This window comes from Sebastes fasciatus, chromosome 24 (genome assembly GCF_043250625.1).
Source record: "Sebastes fasciatus isolate fSebFas1 chromosome 24, fSebFas1.pri, whole genome shotgun sequence".
In the NCBI taxonomy this organism is placed as follows: Eukaryota; Metazoa; Chordata; class Actinopteri; order Perciformes; family Sebastidae; genus Sebastes; species Sebastes fasciatus.
In genome coordinates this window covers 15,631,844-15,638,293 of record NC_133818.1, presented here as the reverse complement: position 1 = coordinate 15,638,293, position 6,450 = coordinate 15,631,844, and positions in this window count along the sequence as shown.

The window sequence follows — 6,450 nt, the reverse complement described above, 5'->3', positions numbered from 1 at the left end:
GGCCCCTGGGCGTCATAGATCCATTTCATAGCAGTCTATTGGATCTATTGAGTCAGTCAAGAGTTTCTGCATGCTCAACACTTATCTGCACTCACCATTCATGACAAGTACAACGACACCAGCCTGAGATACTCCATCTCCTGAGAGGTGAAACAGGGAGGATTGAACTTGATAACAACAGTAGGGTGAGTTGCCGTTTCAATCAAATTTTCCATTGTCACACTTATATGGTTTCAAAAAGTGGGACAGGATGATTTGCCTAATGTTTGACAGCATGGATTGTGCAGTAACAATGGTCATTTATAGTTTTTTAGTTGTTGCGTTATTTAAAATATTTAAGGTAAAGTGCAAATTATATTCCATTACTGGGGGTGACTGCATCTTTTTTGGTTTGATTAGGACACATCCTGGGGGTTTCGGAGTGGTACTGGGTTTGGATTTAATGTATTGGCTTTATATCGCAATATATTCCAGTAGTCTGAAATGCAAAAAATGTCCCACATTAGGCTAATTCACCCTCGATTAAACCTAATTTAGGAAGCAGTGGGTAGAAATGGAGCGTGATTGATAGTGTTTTTAGGTGATGGGTTATATCTTTTTTTGGTTTGACGGAGCACAAGAGAGCAACTGTAAATCAAAGTTATTGAAAATATGAGCAGGTCTAATGGATGTCCAAGTGTAGCTAAAGACTGTTCGGGTTAAATCCCTGCATGCCAACAATTACAACAAGGCGCACGCAGAATGCCAGATTACAGTGCACCAACCTACAATTCTGAATGATGTCGGCTGCTCTAAAACACTCATTATGTTACAAACAATACATGTCATCCCCTTCACTGACAGGATGGAGTTCATTTAGATGAAGCCTGTGTGGCTCACACTGGTATCTGTTCCCAGTTTAACTTGGTGGGTGTCCTGTGTTGTTGTGTGCAGTGGACTCCTCCTCACATCCACCCCCCCTCACACCACAGGGATAATAAGCTCTAGTTACACAGCATTGCCAAGTATACACATAGTTGAAACCTGTATATATATCCTGCCTTCTACAGCCTATAACCCCCCTCTAAAGCCGGCTCCAAGGGCATTTCTGCTGCCAGTGCCAGGGGCCACATGATGACCCAATTTTCAATCTGAGCTCCAAATAAGAGGCTTTTAATTTATACTGTGTTCCCTAGTACTAAGTGACTGTACCATGCCTCGTCTGAATTAATTTCGATTAGCAAGAAACGATTAGAACCGCCAGCCCGCCGACAACACGGACGCGTGTACATCCTTCACATTCTTTTCTGGCTGTGTGAGCGGTGTGTAATGCGGGTGTGTAATGCGGGTGTGTAATGCGGGTGTTCATGCGTGCATGTGTGAAAAATCGCTCTGCAATGTGCCGCCATCATAGTCTCTTGAGCTGTGTACGTTTGTTTGAATGTAAATATGTGTATGATGGGTTGGGATTACGCACATAGGGGTTCTGACCTTTAAATATCTCCTCAAGGACAAGAGGAGCAAAATCACCATTGTTGTCCAGCTCTATGAAGTAAAGACCTCATAATCAAGTCCCATCTTTCCACTCCTGCTACCCCCAATTCTAACCAAACATAAACCCTTTTGTTACTCAAATTGGTCTTATAAAAAACAAAACCTTGCCAGTGGGGCACGCTCACATGCACTAAAAGTCAAGCACACTTTCAACAACGTATTTTTCATGGATTTTCCTACGAATGTTCAGCAACATGTGATGCACGTGTCAATTTCCACTAAAGTATTTTCAAAATAAAACTACTTAGGCTTAGGAAAAGAACGTGGTTTAGGTTCAAATAACACCGGAAGTGCTGTAACTTAAGTACGGAAGTTACGTGACGAATAAATGCGTGCTGACTTTGAACTGTTATCCAGCCCCTCTCTACGAAGGACTTTGAGAGTGGCCATTGGAAACAGCCATACAATTTGGCCTTGAGACTCAACCCAACAATGAATGTATCCTACAAAACAAGTAGGCCTATTGTGTGAGTATCAAAGCCCGATCTATCTTATTTCTCCGTGCCAATAGAGCTCCATTGTTGTCCAGAAACTATTTAAAAACCCATCAATGAGCCACACTGTTGCACTGGCTGACATGTTCCTTTTCAATATCCATGCTTCCTCTCAGCCAGATAACTCAACAAGCCTGGTTCCCTTTCTAACATTATTAAGCAGTCATGTTTCTCAAGAAAATCTCCAAAATCAGATCATTCTGGTCTCCAACTGACATACGTTCATTTATTTTTCCAAACTTTAACTATTGTAATGCACTTTATGCTGGTATCAGTCAGAGCTACCTACATCGACTCTAACTTGTTTACCTTTTTCAGAGGCTATAGTTCAGTTTTAGAGCTAAATGTCTTGTATTTACATAGCGCCTTTCAAGTCTTCCGACCACACCAAGCACTTTACACTACATGTTAGCATTCACCCATTCACACACATACACTGATGGCAGAGGCTGCTATACAAGGTGCCAACGTGCCCATCAGGATCTAATCTAAATACTCATTCACACACCAGTCGTTCAGCCTTCAGGAGCAATTTGGGGTGAAGTATCACTGACCTCAAGATATGTGAATGAAAATGGGTTCTATGGGTACCCAAATGCAGTACAAATGTGTTATTTTCTCCTAATGGTTAATTTGAATATTTCTGGGGTCCCTAAACAGTCTTGAATTACATAAATCTGGTATCACTGTAAAGCTGAGACTCTTGTGGATCCAATGAGCCCAACTGTATTCATGTGTGATGATGTTAGTCCCCATAGTAACCATTTCATTGTAGTGAGACAATTTAAAAAAAAATTTGCAACCACAAACTAGAGACCGAGGGCATTCAGAGGATGGATGGTTTTCCTAGAAATTCTGACAATTAGAGGGTTTCTGAGCAGTTTCCAGAACAGAAGTGCTCTGCTACCTCCCACTAAAGACCCCCTAAAAGAGACAAAAATGTGTCCAAGAAAAAGAGGGGGGAGTGGAAAAGGTTAAGCCAAACCACAATCTTTTCCAAAGCCTAACCAAGTAGCTTTGTTGCCTAAACCTAAGCAAGTTGTTTCCTGTGAAGACGGAAGTTTATTTTGAAAAAAGACTGTATGCATGTAACGAATGGAAACTGAAACGTGTTGCTGGACATTCGTAGGAAAACGAAAGCAAGAAGAGGAATAACGTTTTCGTAAGATATCATACGTGGAGGATACGTTGCTTCAGTAGGACCCAGATTGGGGCTGAGAGCCACAGACAGAATTGGGGAAGTCCGAAAATACTGAGGGATGGACTAACACATAGTTGGTTGTGGTCTTTTCATGAGAAAATATGTTTTTTATAATAATAATTATATATATATAATAATTTAGAGCTACACTCTCCACTTTAGTTCTTTCATGTGACTGTTTAAACTTTCTATCAGTCATCGTCATAGCACTGAATCCCACCTATCTAATCAAGCTCTAATAATTGCTGAGAACCATGCTGCTACTGTATACTTGTCTTGATCCAAAATTGGTCATAATTTGCACGACTACAATGCTCATTTCCTTTGTTTACATGATGGAGCTCATGTGAAGGTAACCATCAGGCTGGAATCACAGAGACAGCCGGTGAGATAAAGCCTGCCATCTTTCTAATGATACGGCCTGGTGTCTGGCATCGACCACGCCTAGACGACTGCTGCCTTTTGTCCGCTTATTTACACAATAAACATGTGTGCTGTGTAAGGGTGTGTGGGGGAGGCTGGACTCAAGGTGAAAGTGAGTCTTCACAGGTCGCAAGCTATCGTTTACACAAAGGCAAGTTTCTATATCAACTCTCACAAAGATGATCACCCCCTCTGTTTTATTGGTATTCATGATCGACGCGGGTGTGTAACACTCATGAAACTGGTTTGTAGCTGTTCCCTCATACCCATCCTGTCTTAGGAGAACACCCCAACCAGTCTCAAATGAACATACTGGTGTTGTTGCATGCCTTGGCCCATTTAGTACAATGCATGTGGTTACAACCAAAAGATATTCTGGGAAATGTGTTTGTTTGCTGTCTTTCTGAAATGTAGTTTTAAACAGATGTTGAATCATTTTTCACATCAGATATAAACTGGTGCTGGGCTTAACACCCTTACAAAAAATAATTATACTTATGTTTATTTTATGATGTAAATTTAAGTATAAATCAAGTATATTCCCAAGTATGTAATAAGTATACTAATATCCATGTACTAGTAGTATACTAATACTTCTTGGGACTAAATTGGCCCACTTTTTAGTTTATAAAAATATACTTTTTGCAACTATAACATGAACTATACTACAAGTGAACTTATGGTATACTGAGAGTTTACTAGTTATATACTTGTAGTCCACTTTTTAGTTCATGAAAGTACACTTTAAAGTATACTCTCAGTAAACTACTAGTTTAATCGTTTTTTAATGCAAGTATACATGTAAGTTTTCTTTAAGTGAACTTATAGTACTTAGCCAAATATACTTTTTTGTATACTTTTCAGTATAAGCCAAGTATACTTTGACTTTTCTGTATACTTGCCAAGTACACTTACAGACGTCTCTTTCCCAATCTAAGTCTATGGGAAAAAGTATTTTTGGGCCCAATGGCATCACGTGACGGACAGAGAAGTTGTAGTACCACCGTTTGGCCACTACGATGGTGGGATCAACAACTGCCGCTCTTCCTGGCGGCTTGACTGTCAGCCTTTATCCTCCAAAAATGGCGGACTTGCTGTCGGTGACGTCACATTCCCATTCCCTATAGAAACCTGATGGTGGCCCTATAGGGGGAAAGTAAGGGGTTCCCAAAAGTCAGCAGGATTCATCCTGAGGGGACCACAAACGTCAAAATTTCATGCAATCCTTAAAAAAGTGGTTGAGATATTATTCGGTATTATTTCGGTGATGGACCGACCAACCAACTGACATTGCCATCCCCAGAGCCATGCTAGTGTGACTAAAAATCATGCACAGTTAGTTAGATGCCTATTGCATCCTACAATATGTGTTAACACAAGAACAAATCAGCCAAGTGAATAAGAGTTCAGCCTGTTTCCAACACACAGTATCTTCAAAACCATCGGGAAGCTAGTGTCATTTTTCTTCATTCTAGTGAAACCAGCCTGTGCTCATTCCAAGGGCGCCAAACACTGACGCTTTGTCACGTTGTTCATGTTGACATTAAAATGATTCAATGTATGTTGAAATAATGTCCTCCAACTGGCAGATTTTTCAACTGTAAGACAAATTTCTGACTGTGGTGACTCCTATCAGTAGTACCAATAAAGACAAATGTGCACAGCATAAATGTAACCCAGAGACATTGATAATAGTGGAATGAAAGCAACACAGACTGCACCATTCCACACCAGGACTGTCTCATTTTACCACAAACCCAAACTTCCATCATCCGAATAATTTAAAAGACACTATACTCATATTACAATCCTACACAGAAGAGTTTTAAAAGGTTATGTACTGTATATGCTTGTCTGGATCCCCCAACCCCCACAGCTCTCTCACATCAGAACTGAGGAGCTGCATCCGGCAGCTTTTGTAATTTTCTGAAATTGTAAATAGACACGCAATCATTTCACTGAAATGAAAACCATGTGTGTGCATTGTCTGGAAAAGTAATGCAAGAACAAAAGCAGACATAAAGTTGTTTTTTGCACTATATGAGAAAGGAACCCAATAGCTGCTTTGGAATCAAAAATATTAAACAAAAAATAAGACAATGGCTAGTAATAATATATTGCTTATAAGATCTGTAGTAAATTGACTAAACAAGCAAAGGCATTGTCATGGTATAATTTCCACATTCATATAAAAATACAGTGTAAGCTTGTAGCTGGTTGAGTTGAAAGTAAGCAGATCCAACCCATAATGCCTCATGATGGCACATGCACGAAATTAATGAGATAATTCCTAATTAATTCTAGTGCTGTGGATTATTACATTATGTTGCTGGTTTCCAATCTTAGATCACACCTAAGGGATTCTTTTGCAGTAATAACTATCATTTTCCAACATTGTATGATAATATATATTCTGTGTTTGCTTGTTCTACTGCTTAAACTAAGTTAATAGAAATAACCTACATATCTTGTGCATCATTTTGTACATTTATTACCTACATGTTCAGCCTCCACTAGAATGGGTTTGATAACGGCTTGTCCACTTGACACAAGGTTCTAAAAACTGACCCACTGCTGTGCCTGGTGGGGTCAAAGAGGTTAATTACTCATTAATCCAAGAGCTGTGGAAGATAATATTCTTTTTCCTGTTGGCTTCCTCTCAGTTTCAGACGAAGGAAAGAGCTGATTACCGTCGCCTCCACAACATATAACAGTCCAGTTGCACAGCAGTTCGTCAAATAGCCACGAAATGTAGTGAATTGATTTGACGACATAGACAGGAATTGCACATTTTCTTCA